The sequence below is a fragment of the Oryzias melastigma genome, linkage group LG23, assembly GCF_002922805.2.
Source record: "Oryzias melastigma strain HK-1 linkage group LG23, ASM292280v2, whole genome shotgun sequence".
Taxonomy (NCBI): domain Eukaryota; kingdom Metazoa; phylum Chordata; class Actinopteri; order Beloniformes; family Adrianichthyidae; genus Oryzias; species Oryzias melastigma.
The window spans coordinates 14769276-14778757 of record NC_050534.1 but is presented as its reverse complement, the minus strand read 5'-3'; the positions used below and the strand labels follow the sequence as shown (position 1 = coordinate 14778757).

The 9482-nt window shown below is 38.6% G+C and overlaps 1 long non-coding RNA gene across 5 annotated transcripts in view; it reads left to right on the top strand.

Annotated features, from left to right (window-relative positions):
• The window catches only part of LOC112158751, a 354072-nt gene that overhangs the window by 265901 nt on the left and 78689 nt on the right, over window positions 1-9482 (top strand). The window lies entirely within an intron of this gene.

Genomic DNA, 9482 nt, shown 5'->3' with positions numbered 1-9482 from the left:
ATATTAAGATTCTGGTTCTTTATTTTAGTCTTATGAATAAACTCCTTCTACATCTTAAAAATGACTCAGCGGTTTTGATTTTGGATAAAAGCTACATAATCATGATTAAAAAAACCCACTGTGAACGATTTTACAATAGAAATTAAATATAGCTGGATTGGGACTTAAAATGACGCTGTCTACTCTCAGATCTGTCAAGTCTAAAGCATTAACTTAAACACCATTAGTGGAACCCTCATTGTTACCCTGAGAGCACTTGTGCCATACATTCCAATTACTGCTCCCAGACACAAACCTGCACACCATTACAAGTGCAAGGAATGGCACAATTTACAATAAGCACAACTTTTAGTGAAGCTCAAACACATCAAAAAAAAAGAAACAGCCGCTAAACACACTAAACCTCCTTTCATTGTTGTTGCTTTTTGAGGCCTCCTTCACAAACATTTAACTTTGAAAACTTGTAATTTTAGAGCTTTCTTTAGGTCTTTCACCTGATTGAGTGCACGCATTCTGCTGTGAACTCATGCAGCCTGTTGTTGATTGCAGAAAAAAATACCCCCCTAGTATAAGGGATGTGAAGATTAGGCTCACTATTTGAATAAGTTATGATTCAACAATTGAAGGTCCTTACATAATCTGCACAGAATAATATTTTACTAAATAAATAAAAACACAAAGATATAAAACATGTTTTCATAAGAAAGTGTGAAGACTTCTCAGAAAAAATGTGACTTTATCTAAAAAAGTTTAATTCTAAAAAAATGTTTTTACTTTGTTGCTGTGTTTATATGCTTTCTGTGAGTTTTCTCCCTATGTTCGTGATATTTTCTACTTTATATTTAAGTGATTTTAGATTGTAGTGCTTATAAAAAAACTAAAATTGATTGAATTTTACTGAATCAACACCTATTTAAACTGAGTATTACTTAGCCCACATGCTGCTTGTTCCATTTGAGTGAATTCCTGGAAAAAACGATTGCATTTTTCCTGGAAAGTGATGTAAGGTAATGATAAATGGAAAGGTTCAAGATCAATCATCTCCTCAGTTATTGTCTGTGTTCTTACATTTTTTTTTTCTTGCAAGATAAAATGAACATTGTGGACATTCTGGAGCTGAAAATGTTCATTTTTCTTCCACTCCTTTGCCGCTTTATTAGATACACATTGCTAGTACAAGGTCAGACCATTTTTCCCTTCAGAACTGCCTTAATCCTCGGTTGCATAGATTCAACAAAGGTGCTATAAACATTCCTCAGAGACTTTTGTCCATATTGACATGTTGGAATCAGATGCACAATCATGATGCCAACCTTCCATTTCCAAAGGTGTTCTATTGGGTTGAAATCTGGTGACTGTGAAGGCCGTTTGAGTCCATGAACTCATTGTCATGTTCTAGAAATCCATCTGAGATGATTCCAGCTTTATGGCATGGCGTGTTCTCCTGCTGGAAGTAGTGATCATGAGATAGCTACACTGTGTTCATATAGGGATGGACATGATCAGCAACAACACCTGGGTAGGGTGTGGCGTTGATACCACGATCAATTGGTACTAAGGGGTTCAAGGTGTACCAAGAAAATATCCCCCACACCATTACACCACCCCCACCACCAGCCTGAACTGTCAATACAGTCAGGATGGATCCTTATTTTGGTGTTCACACCAAATTCGGACTCTACCTTCTGAATATTGCAGCAGAAATTGAAACTTACTGGACATTTTCTCTTTTTCTGACCATTCTCTGTGAACCCTAGAGATGGTTGTGTGTGGAAAATCCCAGTAGATCAGCAGCTTCTAAAATACTCAGACCAGCCCAACTGGCACCAACAACCATGCTATGTTCAACGTCACTTAAACCACCTTTCTTCTCCATTCTGATGCTTGAATTAAAATGCAGCGGATCATCTTGACCATGTCTACATACAAAAATGTTTTGAGTTGCTTCCATGTGTGGCTAATAAAGTGGTCAGTAAAAACTGCAATATTTCCTTGATTCTGTATTTTAAATAGCTTCTACTCAGTTATTTTTCCCAAAATATCACAGCTACAAGGTATATTAAACTCACAATTCAGTAGAAAAACAGACAATAAACTTTTAATGTACCTTTGAAGATTAACAATAATCAATAAAATCTTTAAAACTACATGATTGTGTTCTGCTATTTGCTAATTTTATTGTAGCAAATAACTCCTGAGGCAGTTTCAGTAACTGCAAACTTATAATCACTTGCGTCTGTAAAATCTCCATTGAAAATTGTGGATTATTGGTATCATGAAAACATCCGGAGTGGTTATTAAAGTTATAGATTTTCCTTAAGCAAGTCCCCAGCCCATAATATTATAGGGAATACTAATCATCAAACAGGTGAAAGCAGATGGTATTATTTGAGCTGAAGTGAAGGATGGATCCACGCGAGTTTGTTCCATTCATCTAGCCCCCAGTGAGACAAGCCCCTGCCGTTCCACCATTTATCCCAAAATCATATCCGTCTCCTGAGCTTCAGGGATACTCCAGCTCTCTTCATGCCCATCAGTGCTTTTGTCATCTGATGGAAGGAGAGAACGGGGACGATCGTACTTTCCAGTTTGGTAGATTTCAGCCCGTTTGTTATAATCCCAGCAACTGTTGTGCACACGCTCCAGCCCACAGCTAAATGACCTGTACAGGGGATTAATTGCAATCTGTTAGTTATACATCTTAATTAGCCCCTCCTTTTCCCACCAAAATAAACCTTTTCTCTGATAAGATTTAATGAATAACTTAAATTTGTGTGATTTCCACTTCATTTAGAAAGCCTTGAGTAAAACTCTGCACCAAAAGAAAAGGATATACCAGCAGGACACGATTAGGGATTAGGATGAAGTAACAGAGAAAAACTTCAAATGACTCTCGCAAAATTTACTTCATATCTTTTTAATTACTTTTCAGTAAAGCATAAAATACATTTGTATTGAACAAAACAAAGCAAAAACACAAATGATAAATAAAGATTTGGTTGGTGAGGAAAGCATAAAGGCAATCATTCGAGTATACCTAGGAAAATGTATAGTAAATGTATAGTAAATGTATAGTAAAATACATTTGGCATCCTATTTTTTTAAATATTATTTCTGTAATGCAAGTTATTCAACTTATAAACTCACCAATCATATGCCTTAAATAAAATAATTTGGTCTCATGTTGAATTTTCAAAACGTTTGAGGGGTGTGGCCTTCCAACATGCTCACTCCTAATTGGTGAGAGGGACTTAGACCGACTCGGACCAATCACAGCTTACTCACAATTTCTGGTTCCAACATGGTCGTGTCCATATCTTGAAAAAAATGGCGACTTAATTGACTTTCACTGGAGCCATAAGTAAGTCATCTTCTATGGGTGACATCACACTCGGTCCACTTCTCATATACAGTCAATGATTTTAACTATCATGGAAGTCATGTGATTAAAAATTAGAGACCATGTTTCTGCATTTTTGTAACTTTTGCTCCCTCCGTTTCTCTGCATGGGGGAACTTGTTTCTCTGCACTGATTGCTTTCTGTCATTTATCTGAGACGTTGAGGGCATTAGACAGGAACTGCATCCTGTCATCATCCCAATTTGTAATGCTTCATTCTAATTAAATCCACCAGGGGGGTCTCCACATTACTATGTTCTGACAGTGGCCCCTCCAGAGCAACACATGCGGCACAGGATGGGGGGCAGAAAAGAGAGAAACCACAGTAGGGCCAATTACTTACGGTTCAAGTCTTGCCCAGCTGATCTATCCAAAGTTAAAAATGTAATCCAAAGACTTTCTTACCCATAACTCCTGGAGAGTCTTCTTTTTTGCAGAGTCATAGGACAGGTTCTGGTTTTCTGAGACGTTCTCTTGACACCTTTGACAGATGTTTGCTGCTCCTCTAATGTTAAATGACTTCATCCTCAGTAGATGGATGGAGCTTCTGCATTAGTTATAGCTTCTCTTGCAAAACAAAAACTCATTAATCAGGTGTTATTTTTCAAAAATAATTGCACTTTTGAGTGACAACATGTTCCGTAAATTAAACATCCATTCTCTCCGTTTTGCTGATGACACCCAGTTTTATGTTTCAAGAGACTCCACGCCCTCTACCCTCCTCACCAACTGTTTCCTTTGGACTCCATTGTGGCTGACCTCAAATTTCCTTAAATCAAACGGCAATAAAACTGATCTTGTTTGCACCCCTCTTGCCATCATCCCAATAGCACTCTATCATTCAATTTAGCACATTTTGGCTAAATCTCATCTCATACCCATACACAATATAAAAACATGATTTATGGGTTAATTGGTGATTTGGAAGGTTGGTTAAGAGAATGGACGGATGGATGACTGCTGCTCTTTCCTATCCTTTTCCACAAAAACTCCTCCAGAAACTCCACAGTTGCTTTAGAACTTGACCTCCAGTCATCACAAGAACCATTTCCAGGAACCAAGGTGGGAATTGAACCTTCAGTCTTCCAATCAGAGGTCGATCGTCCTTCCACCGTCCCACTCTGATGAAAAAAATTGTGCTTTTAGTGATTTTTTTTAACATGTTTTTGTGGTATTTTTCTTATGATGGAGGACTTATATGAAGAAAAAGAAGCTTTAAATAGCATTTCTTCATTCAAATCATTGTTAATCAGGAGCAGACAAGAAATGCAGTAGAAATAAGCTTGTTGGTTTGGCGGAGCCTACCTTAGTGGCGCTCCATTCTGATGTATCCACTTGTAGACAAATAGATCGACGTACGTCTTGGTTTTCCTCGTCTCCTCTCTTACTCACCATTTTTGTTGCAGCACTAACGTTAGCTTGGGGTTGTGATGAGCTAGTGGGGGAGGGTTTAGAGAAAAGGATGATGGGAAATTACTCCTTGATGACAGTCCTGCTTTCAACTCAGACAAATTTCTAAAGAACTATTTTCACACTGCAGAACTTTGGCTAAAAATGGCAATCATAATTAAAACACCACTGGATAGGCTTTTAAAATTGATCAAAACATGATTTAAAAGCTACTTTATCTTAAAAACAGTTTTTTCCCATCAATTTGTTTCTTTATTCCCGGTTTTTCATAATTTCATTTTGACTCGTCCTAGGATGTCCTTGAATATTTTAAAATGTGCTTTATTTAATTAAAAATAAATATTACAAGCATAATACGGACATTTTTATTACAAATGACACTCAATAAATAATTTGTTTACATGTTTACCTTTCTGATCCCTCTTGAAAAAGTAAATTTGTGACTACAAATATTCATACTACTACTAAATATGACCACATTTTCAGTGCTATTATTTAGAAAGAGTAAATAAAGTAGAATAACGCCTGTAGCAAAGTCTGGTCATAGAAAGCATAAATGCAGTAATGAAATAACTTTTTGAGTCAGAGTCTGTAAAATGAAGTTATGCAGTCAAACAACAAAAACTTTTGAAAAGTAAAAAACTATTCCTACAAGAGTGCTACTGCAGAATTTATTTTAAAATAATGAATTCTACAAAACACGAATTATCCATTAATGAAGATTTTGAATGCATGACGAGTCCTCTCCTCACTTCCTTTGGTTTTTTCCACTGAGGTGTTGGAGAAGAGTTCATGAAGCATTACAGTGAGGCTAACCTGTCTGGTCAACCTGCGTGACGTCTGAGTCCTACCTCCAAAACAAAAACAAATGCAAAAGTATCTGGCAGCTAGAATGAAGAGATGACGTTCCTCTTGAAGTGTTTTCTTCTCGCAGCTAATTGAGATAATGACCAGCGACTTGCGTGTTTTCTTTTTTTTCTTATTGGTGTCTTTATAAGTCAGCTGTTGTTATATAGACTAGCAAGTGCATAAGCTAATAAAAGACGAACTCCATTTCTCCATAAGGAGGACATTGATTAACAACATCAATTTGAATAAGTCTCAGTAAATTCAGGAGACGGGTTTATTACACTTTTAGATTTTATAACTGTTTTAATTGTGACTGAACTCTGATGAAGTTTTCACAGTCTCTCATTTTACCAGTACTACTATGATTAGAATACTTGTTAAGAATGTTTAACAACCAATAACAACTTACAGAAGTGACAAAAGTCAACCCGGACTTTTTTAAAGTTAGAATATAAATTAAAGAGCCAGATTCTGCCGTAAGATAGATGAGTAAATTAATTATAAAACGTCAGCATATAACCATCAGTTCAGTGCTGTTTGGTATTTGACACATCCTTAATGATACAGTATGGTGGTGGGAGTATAATGCTTTGGAGTTTCATTAGATTGGTTTATGTTAAAGTTCTGCTTGTTTTGTCAAGTGGTTTTTAGGAATGTATTAACTATGTTTTCCTTCAGGTCATTGTTCCTCAAATTAAGATAAATGATGTAAAAGTAAATGCATAAATATAAAATGTTACGTTTGTTGGAATTTGCAGATATTTTGATCTTTTTTGTAGTTTATCTTTCAGATATATCGTTTGAAGCCTTTTTTTTTTTTATAGTTTTAAGGTACAATTTCTGTCTTACAGCAGGTTTATTTTCTCACTTTGTTTGGATTTTTCTTATACTGAACATTCAGAACTCACTATGGTAAACGCCGGCCTCAGAAACTCATGTTTGAGTGACTGCTTCCAGGAGTTAAGTCGTCACATGATGGCGTATGGTTAGGGACCCCTCCGCGTCACTTTTTGACATTTTGGATGTCCCTCACTTGCGGTTTTTTGATGAGCTGGCTGTCCCAATTAAATCAAGGCTCCCCAACCTCCAGGCTGTGGACCAGTACCAGGATGGGGACTGCTCCGGTATCCTAACCTTAACCTGGTACTGGACGTGGATCGTACCAGACGCAGTACTGGATGTGGACCAGGCTAGGCTTAGGCTACTGGTACCAAACACGTCCTGAGTTTTGGGGTCTGACAAAACGACCGGACCCCTGTTTAATTGGAACAGCCAGCACGTCAAAAAAGTTAAGGACACCCAGAACATCAAAAAGTGACGCGGGGGGGTTCTTAACCATTCGCCAATAGTGACAATTTGGGAATGAGACTGTGTTGGCATTTCAGGCTTTCACGTTCAAAATTCTCACATTGCTACGTAAGTTTTAAAGTCAGTTTGAGGGCTCTACGTACAAAACGTTGAACTTTGACCAATCAGGGACTCAGATTTCTCAGAATTCTCTGAAGTGCTAACCGTTAATAATTGTGGTTCGTGCCCGCTCAGAATTAAACAACACTAAGTCTTTCATATATTGGAGGAGGAGAGCTGTGAAAGACAAAACCTGAAGCAAGATTTGCATCACTTCTGAAATTTACCATCAAGAGTCCTTCAACTGTGTGTACATACGCTAGTATGCGTTTCCGGTTAGCTTAAGACGCGCAGGCCACAGAAGCAGTACAGCAGACAGCATGGGTGGTTGCTTTCTCCTTTGCTTTATTGACTTTTTAAAAAATATTACCGGAAACTCATTTGTATTCAAAGCCTTTTTCTCAAAAGTTAAAAGAAGAACAAAAGTAGATGTGTGGGTTGTTGTTGTTTTTTTAATGAATGTCAGAAAAGTCCTTGTAGCTTTTGTGAGATTTCAAAACGGATTCTAATAAATTGTTATAAAGGTTTGAGAACATGTAGCAACATTTTATTAGTTTAAACTTTGCTTTTTAGTTCTTTATTAGGTTTAGTCATGCATTCTTTTTTAAATCTTTTTACTTATGAGAAAGAAATGAAACCACCTAAAAGTTCCAAAACAATATTTGCAATACTATTGTTACTGTTTTCAGGATCGTTGTCGTATCATTCCATCTTGTTGCTCAGGGCTTTTACTTTGCTAGGTTTTCTTTCCAGCATCACTTGTGATGGAATATTTGCTTGGTTGCTCACATTTCTCCCATGTGAAAGAGGATGCTGTATGCATGATAAACTCTTCATTTCAAATGCTTTAGTCACTTACATCCCTGCTTTAGACTTTTTTTCATTTTTTTAAATAATGCATAAACACAGTTTTGTCAGCCATCCTTTACAAAAGCCATGAATATAAGGCTTAGCAGGAGCGAGTTAAAGGGCAAGCGAGCTTGCCTGTAAAATAAATCACAGCTTAGGAAAAGGGAAGTGATGAAAAACCCCAATGTTTTTAAATAAATCATGTTACTGCCGCAATATCCCATAACTGATGGGTTATTATTATTGGTCTCATTGGCATGAGCAAAAAAAAAAGAAAAAGTTTGAAGGCGGTAATGGCAGCAGATTAGGCAGCTCAGGTGCTTCCACTTTTTTGTGAGTCACACTTATGAGATAGTGCCCTGTGGAAATCATTTGCTGGTTTAGAGGATTATTCACAATGAAAGTGAACAATCGGAGAGACTAAAAACAGTCACGACATTGAGGCTGTGGCAATTGTTTGATTTAGAAAAGAATACAAAAATGGTCACGTTTTCTTTGATTGTTATAAGACCGGCGTTCATTATTTTTATTTTAGTATGTTGCATTATTAAACCAAATGGTAGGAAAAGTGAATTGTTGCATTTGTACTTTTGCGAGAGTTTAGTTGAGCCAAATTTAAGGCTTTATTATTCCTTCTCAGGCTTTACATTTGAAAGTTTTTTTCTTTATTGTTGCTCAATTATTAGCAACTTAAGAATTGGGTTTTTCTGATTTAGTGTTCTGTTCTTGTTTTGAGATACACAAATCAGTATTAATCTGAAACCACGATCCAAAAAGCAAAGTTGAGAGGGTCAGTATCCCTGTTCCTCATGCGAACACGCGTTAGGGTGATGGGGAGGGCGGTCGCCTTGCGTTGCGCTGTGGAGAGTGGACCACTTGGCAGTGGCCCCCCTCCTGTGGCTGCAGCAAGAATTCACCCCTCCCCTCGGTTTTATTTGCACCTTAGACATGAAAGACCTTTGGTGGGGGGGTGCTTAGACATCACTGCCAGCAAACAGGAGATGTCCTCTCAGTCCTACCCGCCAATTTTAACTGCACCATTTACCTCAAAATATACACCCTAACACACACACACACAAGTAAGGTCGGACCTTCGACCTTTTGTCCCCTACCCCATCCCTGGTAGGGGGGTGGGGACCCTCGACCTGGTGGCCATGTCTCTTGGGTGGCGGTTTTCTGGGCCTGGCAGCCCCCTCTCTGCACAGGAAGAGGGATCCCTGAGATTTCAGCTGATCAAATTACATTGGAGCCTGGGGGTGTCCAGGTCTTGGTGGTGCAGGCTCCTGTCCTTAGTCTCAAGAACTGGACCACTCAAAGTTCAATCATTCGGTGTGCCTGGTTGGGCCTTACAACAATCCTTCGGGGCCCCCGCCTGTCTCGGGTGTTCCTCTCCTGTGCGGGGGTGGGCGGTCCCTGCCTTGCTGCCCCCTGGACCTCCCGCGGCGGGGGCAGGGAGATGTCTGGGGCATGGGGGTGGGTCTCCCTTGGAGGGGTCTGGGTCGTACCTGAGGTGGGGTGGAGGGGATGCTCGGTACTGCTGGGTGGTGGTGGGCTGCTCTTCTGGGGTT